This window comes from Trachinotus anak, unplaced genomic scaffold (assembly GCF_046630095.1).
Source record: "Trachinotus anak isolate AG129_WGS33_773 ecotype Australia unplaced genomic scaffold, CSIRO_AGI_Tana_v1 ptg000021l, whole genome shotgun sequence".
Classification (NCBI taxonomy): Eukaryota; Metazoa; Chordata; class Actinopteri; order Carangiformes; family Carangidae; genus Trachinotus; species Trachinotus anak.
Genome location: NW_027273872.1, coordinates 26,072,787 through 26,086,587, shown reverse-complemented (window position 1 = coordinate 26,086,587; position 13,801 = coordinate 26,072,787). Strand labels below are relative to the sequence as shown.

Here is a 13,801-nt window from a genome sequence, read left to right as displayed (position 1 = left end):
CATCAGGACTTCTGTAACTTTGTGATGTCACATCAGCCATGCCCCCAGCAAAGCTCATCTGGACCTAGTGTTTAACTTTTGGACTTGATTTCTCCAATTTTTCGGGAAATCTGTTACATTATTATTTGATTCACTTAGAAAAGTCAGCCAATCAGAAGAGATGCTGTGAGCCTTTCTTCTGATTGGCTGACGACCTGATGTTATTAGAACTCCAGGGAGAATCCCAAAAAAGGAGATGTGAAACTACACTAAGATGTTTTTTAGTACTTAAAACCATAAATATGTTCTTATAGAAATTAAAACTGAAAATGAAACAGTAGAAAAGTGTAAAATATTGGACCTTTAAAACTCGTGAAGAACTGGACCTTCAGTTTTAATAATACCAAGATGATTGACATGTCAAACCCTGAGTATTTATTTCTTTATTTCTTTTGAGTTACTAATATTTCAAATGCAGCCCCCAGGGGCATCTGCTGTATTGATCTTGGCCAATATATAGAATAACATTTCAAAGTTCCCAGTATTACACATTACTGATTCACTATGATTATTAGTACTGGCCAAAACACATTTATTATTTTAGTGCTACTTTTGCGAGTTTGCTGATGTGGTTTGCTGATGTAGTCCAACATCACTAAAGCTCTTGCCTTCTCCTGCCCACTCATCTTGTATGTATGATTAACCCATACACAGGACTGGACTTGGCTGCTGCTGCTAGCAGCTGTCGTGCAGACTCACTGCCCTCAACTCTTCCTGTACATGCTGAACTGTCACATGCACCGCGGCACCGCAGAGACCGCTTCAGGGCTTTGGGAGATTTGGGGCTCGCCAGATTTGTTCATGCCCCAGAGTCAGACAGTAGACCCAGAGCTTGTTAGCCTGTTGTTACTATCCCTGTGGTCTGCAGAGTCTGGACAGACTCACTGTTGCAGCTTTGATAGTTACACGACTTCTAGTGACTGTTAGTGATTTACATTTTAATTTTTAAATAATGTCTTGTCTCCTGATCATTCCTTATTTCTGCTGCTGTCATACAACATATGCCATTAGGCAAAGTAAAAGCAATTCTTGATTTTATTATTTATCGGCTTTATTCATACTATTTAACTTCCACTACATATATTCAATTCAATTCAATTTTCTGCCTCTACCGGTTGGGTTTAGGAGAAGATAGAAAGAGGGGGAGGGGGAGGAGAGGGGAGAGAAGAGAGAGAGAGAGAGACCAGGAACAGCTGTGTAGGTAATAGTGTTATCAATAATAATGACAGGTAACAGTGGTTAATAGTAAAGATGAGTAGTGGTGGATCTGGATCCTGCTGCTCCAGAGGCAGAGATACCTGCAGAATGAGGACAGAGAGAGGGAGAGAGAGGAGAAGCACAAACTACGGGAGAGAAAAAATACAAAGTTAATGGCATGAAGTCATCGAGAGAGAGAGAGAGAGAAAGAGAGAGAGCCCAGTGAATCATGGGAATCCCCCAGCAGTTTAGCTCTATAGCAGCATAGCTAAGGGATGGGTCAGGACATACCCGAGCCAGCCCTAACTATAAGCTTTACTAAACAAGACAGTTTTAAGCCTGATCTTAAAGGTAGAGAGGGTGTCTGCCTCCCGAACCCACACTGGGAGCTGGTTCCACAGGAGAGGAGCCTGATAGCTGAAGGCTCTGCCCCCCATTCTACTCTTACAAACTCTGGGAACCACAAGTAGACCTGCATTTAGAGAGCGAAGTGTCCTATTGGGAAAATAGGGAACTATAAGCTCTCCAAGGTACGATGGTGCTTGACCATTAATGGCTTTGTAGGTGAGGAGGAGGATTTTAAATTCGATTCTGGATTTTACAGGGAGCATATATGCATATCATGTTACTGTGCCCTGCACTCTGTGGATTGCAAGGTGTGCAACCGATCTCCCGGCACTCGTCATCATAAACACAAAAATATAGTGTTTATGATTTACATAGTGTAATGCATTAAATCATAATGCTGGAGTTTTTAAACCAATTACCAGCAATCACACACATTTTCTTCACAATGTGCTTCTCAAGCTGATTTGCTTTAATTTAGCAAATACGGGCACAATACATAATGGAGGTAGAGTGCTGCCATCATTGTTCTTTGTTGGACATAAATTGCAAATGTGGAATTGTTGAATATTAATGTAATTTTAAAAAATGAAGTTTTGTATATTAATGTGCTTATTGTCGACTTGACTTGAGGGAGGAAAAACAACTGTACTTAAGAGCTCTCTGTGTAGAGTACACTGTGTTTCTATCTATCCATGTCAGTTTGACCTCATAACATGTGATCCTCTGTCTGTCCTTCATACAGGCTTCATACTCAACTGCACATCTTCCACTGAGATAACCTGATTAGATTTTGGAGCTCCATGCATAAAAAAAACAAAAAAAAAAAAACATATTGACAAGAAAAAAGCTTTGTGCCTTGAGCCATGGATTAATTATCTAATAATCTTATTAATGTAACTGGCCATGTTTAATATGTCACAGTGATTATGGATATGAGCTTTTATGCCTCATAGGGGGTAATGAACTTGAGCAGCAAGATATGAACAAAACAAGTTATATAATGATGCTATTGTGCTTTTAACTGAACCATGCTGGAAAAATGGAGCCCTCTGAAGTTTCCATTATGAACTAATATTCACCCTCTTCAAAAAGTATACTATAAGTGGCTTACATGTCCCTCTAAAAGCTTTTTGATCAATCACAAATGCTCCAATATATTCACAATCAGCAGCATTGTGAAGAGCAAAATACACATGGGTAAGGATAGGACATGGACACAGACAGCAGTTATGGAGCATTAAAAAAAACCCAAACAAACATGTATTTATTCTGTGCTCTGAGTTGTATCAAGGTGGATGATTTATCTCTCCATGGATGAAATCACGAATGACTGTTGTCCCTCCAAGCATCCTACATTTAATGAAATAGAAATGAGAGAAAAAGAAGGATTAAGCGATGAAATATAACCTCAACAGTTACTGAAAATGACTCATGACAAAAACCAGGGTTTATGTCCATTTTTTTCAGAAGTCAACATTAGTGCGTATAACTGACGTTCAAGGTGACAGTTGTGCTTTTGAGCCACCAGTGGATTAATATGATTAATCTTCCCCTTTGTTTCCGTTGTGGAGACATGACTCACAGTGTGGTGGAGAAACCTTTAGCCCTGGGAGAGTTCTTCAGTTCTTTAGTTCTTCAAATTAAAGTTCCAGGAACTTGTGATGAGCACCTTTGCTCTTCTGTGTCTCCCATCTGTCACCATACTTTTGCTTCTTGTGAGAATCCCTGTTGAAAACCTGTCCAGAAGTGGCTACATTTTGACAATCATACTGGGTAAAAACCAGTTCAATTACAACAATGTATCCTGAAAGATCTGGCTAGGAATACATTTAAAAATTTGTTTAATAGCTGCAAGATCCAACAGTTGATCAGTGTCAAACACGACTCAGTCAGGCCAGCCCAAAGATGTTCAGAGAAGAGGAGCTGCTGTCAACATAATCACACAAATTCTGGTATATTATTTTAACACATGATTTTTCCAACAAAACCCAAGCTGTGTTTAGAAAAAAAGGTCATGTGTTGAACGTAGGCAAGACCCTGAGCTCTGTTCTGTATGTTGCACCCTTCTTATGTGGTAGCAACTGCCACACAAAGTATAAAACCCATTACATCACATGGACGTACAGATCCACTTGTGAGAGACAGAAAGGTGTTCATTACATTTTTGAAGATCAGTTATTATATTTGTTTAAAAATATTCTACAACTGACTGATTGTCCCAATCAGGGGTGGACAGATAAGTGAATTTACTTAACTTAATTTAAGGATACTTTTCGAGTATCTGTACTTGAACTTGAATATTTTCTTTTTTGGAAACTTATGACTCTTACTCCACTGCACTTTAATGTCTAATTTTCTATGAAGTACTCGTTACAACGAAGCAGAGCTTTTAGTCAGCAGAATTTATTTAATTTTATTCAGAAAATGTGATAGACCGTACGCTGTGTTCATCACTGGAAAAAAACAATCCCAACTGTCTCCTCCACTGTCAGTCATGTTAGCTTCATGAAAAAAATTGCTGTCCATTGAGAAAGCATGTGGTGGTATGAGACGTTTGTGTAATAGCAGATAAACTGACAGACAGCTTGTTGTAGTTGCCATTTTCATGTGGTGGATGGCCAGATGACTTTTTATGAATTTCTTATGGATTTGCCCAACAAGGTGTCATATTTATCCTTTGTGCGAATCCATTGCTAATGTATATAAATTACATTAGCTATACCAATAGCTACTATAACTGATGACGATGCAGACTTAACGTCACTGACTTAAGTCCATTCTACAAGCTGTTTGTTCCACAGGTCAGTGTCATTCAGTAGGTTGTTTCACAGTCACTACATTCTGTAAATGTGGAACAATGCAACAATGTATTGGAGGCAAAGGTACCTCACCCATCTTTAAAATTTTCCCTGAATACTCACTTTCAGTACTCACTTTACCTAAGAGTGAGTGAGTGTAGAGGAGTATGTCCCCTTTTTTTGTGGTCAAATATTGCATTCTCATTACAGGGCAGAGAAGACCTATACACTCATATTCACACCAAACACTCAGGCTGCATAATGAACTCACTTGATATCCAGGGACGAGGCATGAATTTTTCATCAACTTCTTGGAAAAAAAAGAAAATTATCAAACATGAGCCAGAGTCAGAGGAAATGCCAATATAAGTAATTGGGTGTGGGCAAAAAGAGGAGGATTTCACATGTTTTGATAGGTTTTCTACATTAATACACATCAAATATAAAAGTGCTTTTTCACTTGGTGCTAATTTTAGGGATGTCAAGAGAAAGTTTCCGCATTTACCACTCAAATATCTGGTCTAGTATCTATAGAAATGATGATACTGACGCTTTGTCGTTTGTAACATAACATAAATTTGGTGTCAGAAACACCAGTTCAGCAATGTCTGACAGTCGTCCTCATCAGACCTCATTGGACAGCACAGCTCATCATTTTTGAAGCAGACTGGCTACAACAAAAAGGGACCTTACTGGCTTCTTGTCGGTTAGAATAAGTGATGTATACTGTTAAAAAAAACAGATTGAATAAATACTGTTTGTTGTGATGTGCAAAGAGCTGGGAGAACTGGGAACATAATTTTGTGTAACTGTCACATCCAGGACCAGTTCAGGCAGCCTGTGCTGTAAATGGATGCAGGGGATGCCTTCCTAGTGCACATTAAAGCCTTTAGTATGATGTCACATCACACTTAAACATTGTTCCCTATTTTATGGCCAAGAGAGCCTAGATGGAAACCCCCAGCGGGACAATGACTCTCCAGATGCATGAGCTAGCAATTTAAATAAGTCTCTGAATCTGAAGCCTATGAACCACTGTTACAATGAGGATGAATGGGATATTTGCAGTACTCATGCTGCTAAAGCATCAACATGAATCTACTGACATTATCAACTAATCATGGACCAGAAGTATTTCTAGCACCTGGCTGAATCCAATCAGCTGGTGAGCTCAGTAGCTAACTTAAGGGTTTGAGTGCATGAGCACATTGCATACCAATTGTGTTACAGCTTTAGAGAGCTGTTTTAATTTAATCCCTCAATCTCAACCTCATGCTTATAGGGAAATGGGGATGCAAATTTGTCTCATAGGAGATCCTATTACAGGTGGTCATGTGATTTATTAACACAGATGCCAGACTGAGTTTATTAACCGACTTTGTCAGACAAAAAATTGTTATTTTACTAACTTTAATAAAGTTGAATTAGGAATAGAAACCTAGATAGTAAACTATCATAATTTAGTGATGATGGACCGATGACCTCATGTGACCTACTTCAGATCAAAAGCAGTATCCAGTTGTTCTGGTCAGGAGTGATCAGGATTTACAAAAAGCCTTTAAAGTTACAAATGTATTATTCAGATTTTTTTTATGAATCACATATTTTCCTAGAACCTACCAGATATCTGGCACACCAGCACTGATCCTTGGCTTTGTCCATTGACAATTTCAATAAAGTTTATTCAAGCAAGACAATTCTTTTTGCTGAAAAAGACACGAGGCATTGCATTGGGTGATTCTGCTATGACGGGAGCTGCAGATGGCTGGTAAGACACAGACTACTTAAATAATATTTGAACAAGTTTATTACAGTTAGAGGGGCTTTCTCACAGCAGCCATGTTGGAAATTGGGCTCGGACAGAAAATCAGTTATGTTAGTGAGCTGTCATCCATGCTGAAAGACAAACAACAACTTATCTGGCAGAAATTCAACCTGATGCTAAACTAATTTGACCAGATTGGCTTTACTTTTTTGGTACATGTTCCCAAATTAGCAATGAATACAATTACCAAAATCTGTCATACAGGGAACCTATGGGACTGGCTTGTCTGGTTGCAGAAAAGATGTAAACCCAAACTCTGCACTTGAACTGAAAGAAGATATTAAGTGCTATCACACTGCGGTCATTTGTCTTAATTTGACCTTGTTTAGGACCCAGAGCTGATCGAAGTCACCATCCATTAATACAGTGCAGGCTTCAGATTTATCCCATGGCTGTAAGACTCTGTTAGCTTTTAGGAGGAGCCAATTACTGTCAAATTAAATTTGAACAATACCTTATATGGAGACAACACAAAGTCAAGTAATCTGCAATAGCAAATACATATTATTTATTTAATTTGTAAGGGACCATGAACAATATTGTTTGCAGGGGGAGTGGAATAAAAAGAAAAGAAAAAAATCATGATCATTTTTACTTCAGCCCATGGAGGGGGGTCGCTTTTACCCCTTATAGACACCATTGTAATACTGCACTCAACCCTGTGCTGTGCCTAGTTGCCTAGCAACAGATACGGTTTACCTGTTAAAACTGTTAAAATTTTAAAGCTAGCTAGGCTAGCTAGACAGATAGATAGAGAGATTGATCGATTGACTGACTGATGTTCCAGGGAGAATTAGACAGGTGACATGTATGCACAGTATGGTGTGCTGTGTGTGTGTGTGAGAGAGAGAGAGAGTGAGTGCTCCATGTCTTTTCTTCTTCATGTGTTAATTATCATGTTGTTGTTTGTTGCTGCCTGCAGTTTAGTTCTATTCAAAACTTTTAAAATGTATTTGACCTTTTCGAGCTATAATGAAATGAAGCAACAGTTAAATGAATAAATAACAAGCGCTCTGTTTCTTTATTCCCTGCAGTACAACTAAAACAACACGTTATTATCCAAAACTCATTTTTAACTTAATATTCTTCTTCTACAATAATTAAATTATTTAAATGGATTCATTATTTTGTTGTTTGTTTGTTGTGGTGTACAGTTTGGGCCTATTTATGAATTTTAAAAAGGTTTTTGACCTTTTCGACCTGTGATGAAACAGCCTCAAGTGATTATAAAATTAATAAACCTCATAAACTCTATCTGCAATCCCCTGGCACACTGCGACAGCACAGCAACAAACAAGACACAACACAATACAAATTACACACAGTAATATGTCACACAAACATACACACACCTTGTCAGCACCACCAAGTACATAGTATACATAACAGTGAGTGCTTTTTCAATGTGACTTTAAAGCTACAGATAGAGCTACAGCTCTTCATGTGGTCTGGAACAGAGAAAGACAGCTGACTGCCCTGCTGACTGTTTTTTGAATGAATGAAGAGCTGCATTTATTAATGGCAGCAGAGTTTCCAGGAGGTGGAGGGGGTGGACGGTGGGTATACAAAGCACTGGAAGACCAGAAACCAAGGTTCACATCGAGAGTCCAGTCTGTGGTTAGGGTTCAGGCAACAAAAGCGGTTTGGTAAAGGTTGCAGAAAGATGGTGGTTTTGGTTAAATGCAAATAAATATGTTGTGTCTGAAGTCACAGAGAACTGACATGTTATAGCTTCTGGCTAGCATGCTATATGTGCAAGTCTGAAAGTATCAGCTAATGTTAGCTGAAATATTAAGCGTATGTCATGCATACACTTAATATTTCATATATACCATGCATGTTTGGATTAAATTAATTATCAGTTTATATTCACTACAGAGAATGACTTGCATGTCCTGCCATAGCTTTATTACTGAGCCACTTTAAGTGCGGTCTGACTGCTGTCCCAGCAGAAGAAGTCTGTCACCTACTACAGCTGTAGCTGGCTTAGCTTTTGTGGTAGTCTTGTAGAAAAAGTCTAAATATAGGTTGCCAAAAATAAAGCCACATGACTTTAGCATATTCCATGTCAATCTAATGAAATGTGACAATGCTTTTCCCACTTTGAGATTTATGATTTTGAAAAAAACAAAACCACCTCTGACTGTTCATATCAAACTCCAAGTACAGATGTGTTGCCACACACACAGACACACACCCAATCATCATCCAGTCTGGAGAAACTACCCCTCAATTCCCTTCCCTTCCACCCCTCTATTTAGCCAACAGATCTGCGTTGACCTTGTGTCTTTTGATCATGGTTGAAACCTGCCATTCCCCATCATCCACCAACAACTCTGACTCCCAATCAGGCACTTACTGGAAATCACACATGCGTCATAAACTCTCATTCTCCCTACAGATCACATCTAAGTAATCACTCCTATTGTTACTTTGTTAAACAATCTGAAATCTTCATTATTGTATGGGCTCTGTGAAATGAAAGTTAAATGAAGCTGGAAGAACTCAGGCTAGCTATTGACTCTCCTTACTGTCTAGATCTGTACATTTACATGTCTACGCCATTTGTGCTCAGTATCAGAGCGACCTCCACCTCTGATTCTTCTGTCTTTTACCCTTCATGCACCCTTGACTCTCATTCCTGATGATAAGCTCCTCACCTTATGACAGCTTATGGAAACCTGGGTCACAACCGCCCCTCACAGTCTTCACAGTTACTCTCTTGGATTCACTGTTTTCTAACCCTATAATGTCAGCTCAGGTTGGTTAAGTGTGAACTTCTGAATCTGATGAAGATTAACACAGAGCTTCTTAGTTGCCCTTAACTCTGTTAGCATCCAGAACCAGCTGCATGGTGGATATGCAAAAACTAAATGAAATTAAATTAAAGAAATCTGATTTTAGTTTAGAATAACAGTGGCAGATTCAGGCGGCCTGATGGCGGAGTGGTTAGGGTGGGTACCACATGAGTGGATGCTCTCAGCAGGCGAGTGCCGGTTTGACTCCCAACCGGCCCGACTCTTTCCTGCGTGTCATTCCCCCTCTCTCTCTGCCCCTTTCCTGTCACTCTCTATTGTCCTGTCAATAAAGGCAAAAAAATATCTTAAAAAAAAAAAAAAACAGTGGCAGATTCAACATTCAATATTATTTTTGTTCTTTTGGAACACTGAGTCCAGCAGATTTTCATATTGTACAGTTGTACTGTCAATTGGCAGAGTTTATCACCTGTAGACAGCTTGCTCCTTGAAGTTTGTTGAAAACATGATCTAAACATATTTGTTAGTAGCAGTATACGTTCACATTTATTATTACAAGAGATAATTGGTTTTTAGTACAAAACCTTTGCTTAGATAAGCCTCTTATGTTTAGAAGTAATAGTAGGTCACTGTGACACTTTATTTACACCATTTAATCCAATCCTTACAAATTTGCTCTTCAGGAAAGGGTTTGGCAAACAGTCAATTATAGGCCTTTTATACATGTGATGAATAAAAAGCATCAACCCTAGAAATGTCCATACTCCATAATTTACTCCAAATACCCTGTCATTTTTAAATGAATTGCAATAATAACCATCAGAGTTCCTCTCTGCATCCTTGTGATGTCCCTCCTCTTCATATTCTATTATTTCCTTTCGAGTCATAAATGTGGAGAAGATAAAAGGCATAAATCAGCCTTGTGCTTTCCAACCTCATACCTGACCTGACTTGACCTCACCAGCAGGAGCTTAGGAGAGGAAAACCAAGAAAAGGAAGAGGAAATTTGACAGCTGGTCACTAAAACAGGAAACAGGGATGTAATAAAGCACTACAACTGCATCTTTCCCTGCAGAGCCAGATGTTTTTAGTACTTCCTAACAGAGTACTTGCTTGTAAGTGCCAGCCTAACTGTGAATACGATTGTGGAGATACAGTAGCGACATCAAACCCAAATATAATTGCATTTGTATCTAATCCTTCATTAAAAAACAGAGAAGTTTAGTTCAGATCAAACTATAATGTAAAATGGCTCTCCAAACACAAAGTCTATTATTTAGCCTTATTAAATGTAAAGCCATGTGTGCTACATGCAGACAAATTGTTTTGTGTGTTGGTGACTTTCTTTAGCAGTGCACACAAAAACGGTGTAAAGAGGCTGATTTAGTATTGGAGTATTTGAGGGGACAGATTAAAATAAGAACTGTTGCGAGCATTGATTCATTCACATTCATTACACTCAATATAATCTGAGGGTGCACAAAAAACAGTAGGTAATGAGGTAATGAGGGACTACTTGGTAACTAATCAGTGGGCTTTTCACTTTAGGGTGCAGGAGAAGAGTTTCAGTGATCAGTGATGCATGAGTAGATACTGTTCTGTGCTGCTCAGTGGTGAGTTCATCAGGAGTGACTCATGCAGAAAGTACTGAGTATGTCAATTCACAGAACTAATTATTACTGCATGATTTATTAATATAGTAATTAGATCCATGATCTCTTTTGGAATAGCAAAACTTTATATTCAAGTCAAGTCTTTGGTCTTTTTAAGAGCCCTCTTGAAGATGGGATGAACCATCTCCAGTGGTACCTGGATAGCACTTATCCTTTTTAAACGTAGGATACATATAAAACATATAAGCCGAGTTTCTATTGCAGTTTTGCACAAACCTGTTTTAGAAAATTTGACAAAACACAATAGTGAATGGTCCGTGTTTCCATTGTGTGATGTGAAGCATATATAGCTGAGTTTTCTCCTCTCTCTGTATTGGTCCAATTAAACGTGACAATAAATTTCCAGCAGTTTGCCTTTCAGTTGGAACTGACTCCCTGGGGCGTGATACGGCAGGTGCCCCGACTTGAATGTGAAAAATCAAATCCAAGCTCTCTCAACTTTAGAGTTTTCTATAAAGGACTTTTAAAAACGGCATCGACCACTTTTCCCTGACACTTGACACATAATGTTGGACATGATTAACAATGTGTCAGTCTCTTACACATCAACACTTCCTGACATCCTGCGATGCAGCATAATCGCCTTTATGACACCTTTAATCAAGATTAATTAACAGTGAGCTAATTTTGAATTCACTGCAACACACCCTGAGGATTTACAATGTTAATGAACTCAGAGACGAATGACTCCTGTGGCATATCCTGTTTTACACCAGGTGGATTTACATGTTGTAATTGATTGTATCTATTGTTTTACATCTATTAACCTCCCACCTGTTAGAGGTGACAGTCAAAGACGACCTGTTGATTCTTCAAATGATACTGCAGGTCGAGACAGCTGAGCTCGTGTGTTTTCCCACTGGTCTAAGGGAAACCGTATGGCTCCCCACGCTTCCATTCCCAATAAAGGCCGGCTGTGTCATGGTCTAACCCTGATAGGACTCTTGGTCTGGACTTTATGAGTTCCTGTTTTACTTTGAAATGATGTACCTTGTGTGTCTGTTGGATGTTTTGCTTTCTGTCTTTGTCTAGTTTTTCCTCTTAAGTGACTGTCTCTATGCATTTTACCTGTGTTCAATTATCCTTCCCTCCTTTCTGCATTAAGGGTGCCGTCACATATGCACCTTTTAGCCCAGTTAAATTGGTCTCAGCCTGGTCCAAGACAATCTCTGGAGCAGTTTGTTTTTGGTGTGAAAGACTTCTGAACTTGATCCGATTCCACCAGCAAGTAAACTTACAAGTTTGAGCTAGACTTTTAGATGTGATGGTCAGCATGTTATTATACATCCTCAACAGTAGCTCCATCCTTTTCAAACATCCAGGCAGAGTGTGCACAGCATTATGACGATGTACTGAAAGGAATTGGCATTCTGGTGTTGGATAGTTTGTCTGTAAATCACCCTGATGCACATTAGAGCTGTGAAGAAATGGCATTTCTGATGCTGACCTATGTGGCATGGGTTTACTTTCCTGCTCCTGCCAGACAATCTGACCAATAAGCAGAGTGAAGGTTCATCTGTAGTGATGTGTTTTGGCTTACTTGAATTTCTCTCTGTGTGAGAGCAAACTGAGCCAAGGGGAAATGCTTCAAGTTTACCAACTGATCTACTGAATCGGACCAGAGCAAACAAACTTCAGGTCTGAAAACACCCTAAGTGTCTTTCTCTCAGTCAGTTTGTTTGTTAGTCTCTCTTGATGTTTCCTTGCGCGCTTGTGTTTATTGTGCTTTTGGCGTTTGAGTTTTGACCCTGGATTCCTTGTAGCCCTGTTTTTCTGTGGATTTTTTCTCTCTTAATTAATCCATGATCTGCACCAGTTCTACGCTGGTCAGAGTCAAACTTCAGAAATTCAGAGAAGCAGTTTATTTAAGTTCAGAGCTGAGGAATATCCAAAACAACAAATTTCACAAATTAGCCCTAAATCTCCCTGGCAAACAAAACAAAATCTAAACAAACGACAGATCTATGACCTACGCTCCTAAACCATGAACAAAAGCAAACGTTGGGGCTTCTCACTCCAAACTGCTATGAGGTGCTTAATTTATATGGTATTTACAAACAACACCATACAGTTTACAGGACTACAAGCTAATTTAGTCAATCAGAACCTTACATCTACAAACTTTCCAAAAGGGTGGATATAAGGTTGCTCCACTAACAGAAACTCATCACAATACACAGAACTAGATGCGGGGTCCCAGTCTTAATCATATGGGTGAGACCCCCCATTACCACCAATAATTCAAACCCTGCCTTCGTAGTGGGTGTAGACTGCAAAGGCCAAACCAAAATGTGACAGTCAGGCCTATGGAGGAATTTCACTTTGCATCACCAGGTACAACATAATCTGGTCTGTTTCATATTCTGTTCTGCCAGAGACACTTAGGTCAGAACATATTATCCACTTGTTATTTGTTGGAATATGCTCAGCTCATGAGGATGCTCCTTGGTGAATCTGAGCCGTATTGCAGGATTCAGTGGGGAATGCAATAAACCCTCAGAGGCCTGTGTAGAACAGAAGGCAACAGGCACAGTTCTCTGAGGTATAGGAGACACAAAATGCGTTGGGAAAGAGAGGCTATTACAGTAGCATAGTATGGTACTATAAAAGCAGAGCAGGAGAAACAGCCTGCAGCAGTGTGGAAGAAGAAGCAGCAGTGAGTACCGTGGTATTGTACTGCCGCACTGTCAACATTTCAGTCCAGACTGAAACTGACAGCTACAAGATGGATTGCCTGTAAACTTGCTATAGAAATGTATGGTCCTCACAGGATGAACTGTGGAGACTTTAGTGCTCCTCTAATAAGTCAGAATTTTCACATTCACTCACATGGATCATGACACCACCTCATCAGTGTCACAGAAGGTCTGTTTCTCATCCAGAGAACGAGTCCTTGTTGCTTTAAGTGTATAACGTCCCTGGGTGGGCTCGAACCACCAACCTTTCGGTTAACAGCCGAACACGCTAACCAATTGCGCCACAGAGACATGTGCTCCTAGAAGTGGGTGTGGCCTCTTCAATGCCCTCCCACCTGCATCTGTTATTTGTACCATTGTTTTCCTTCTGTTTAAACTAAAAACAGCTCATTGGTAAGAGTATTAGAACACTGCCTCCTAAATGAATTTGTTCATCTTTTTATTTTCAGAAACTATTGAAAGTGCCTCA

The 13,801-nt window shown here is 39.4% G+C and overlaps 1 non-coding gene across 1 annotated transcript; it reads right to left on the bottom strand.

Moving 5' to 3' along the window:
• Positions 1–13,549: 13,549 nt before the first annotated feature.
• trnan-guu (transfer RNA asparagine (anticodon GUU)) lies at positions 13,550–13,623 on the bottom strand. The gene has a single exon. It is a non-coding gene; the product is annotated as a tRNA-Asn (tRNA).
• Between the last annotated feature and the right edge of the window lie 178 nt (positions 13,624–13,801).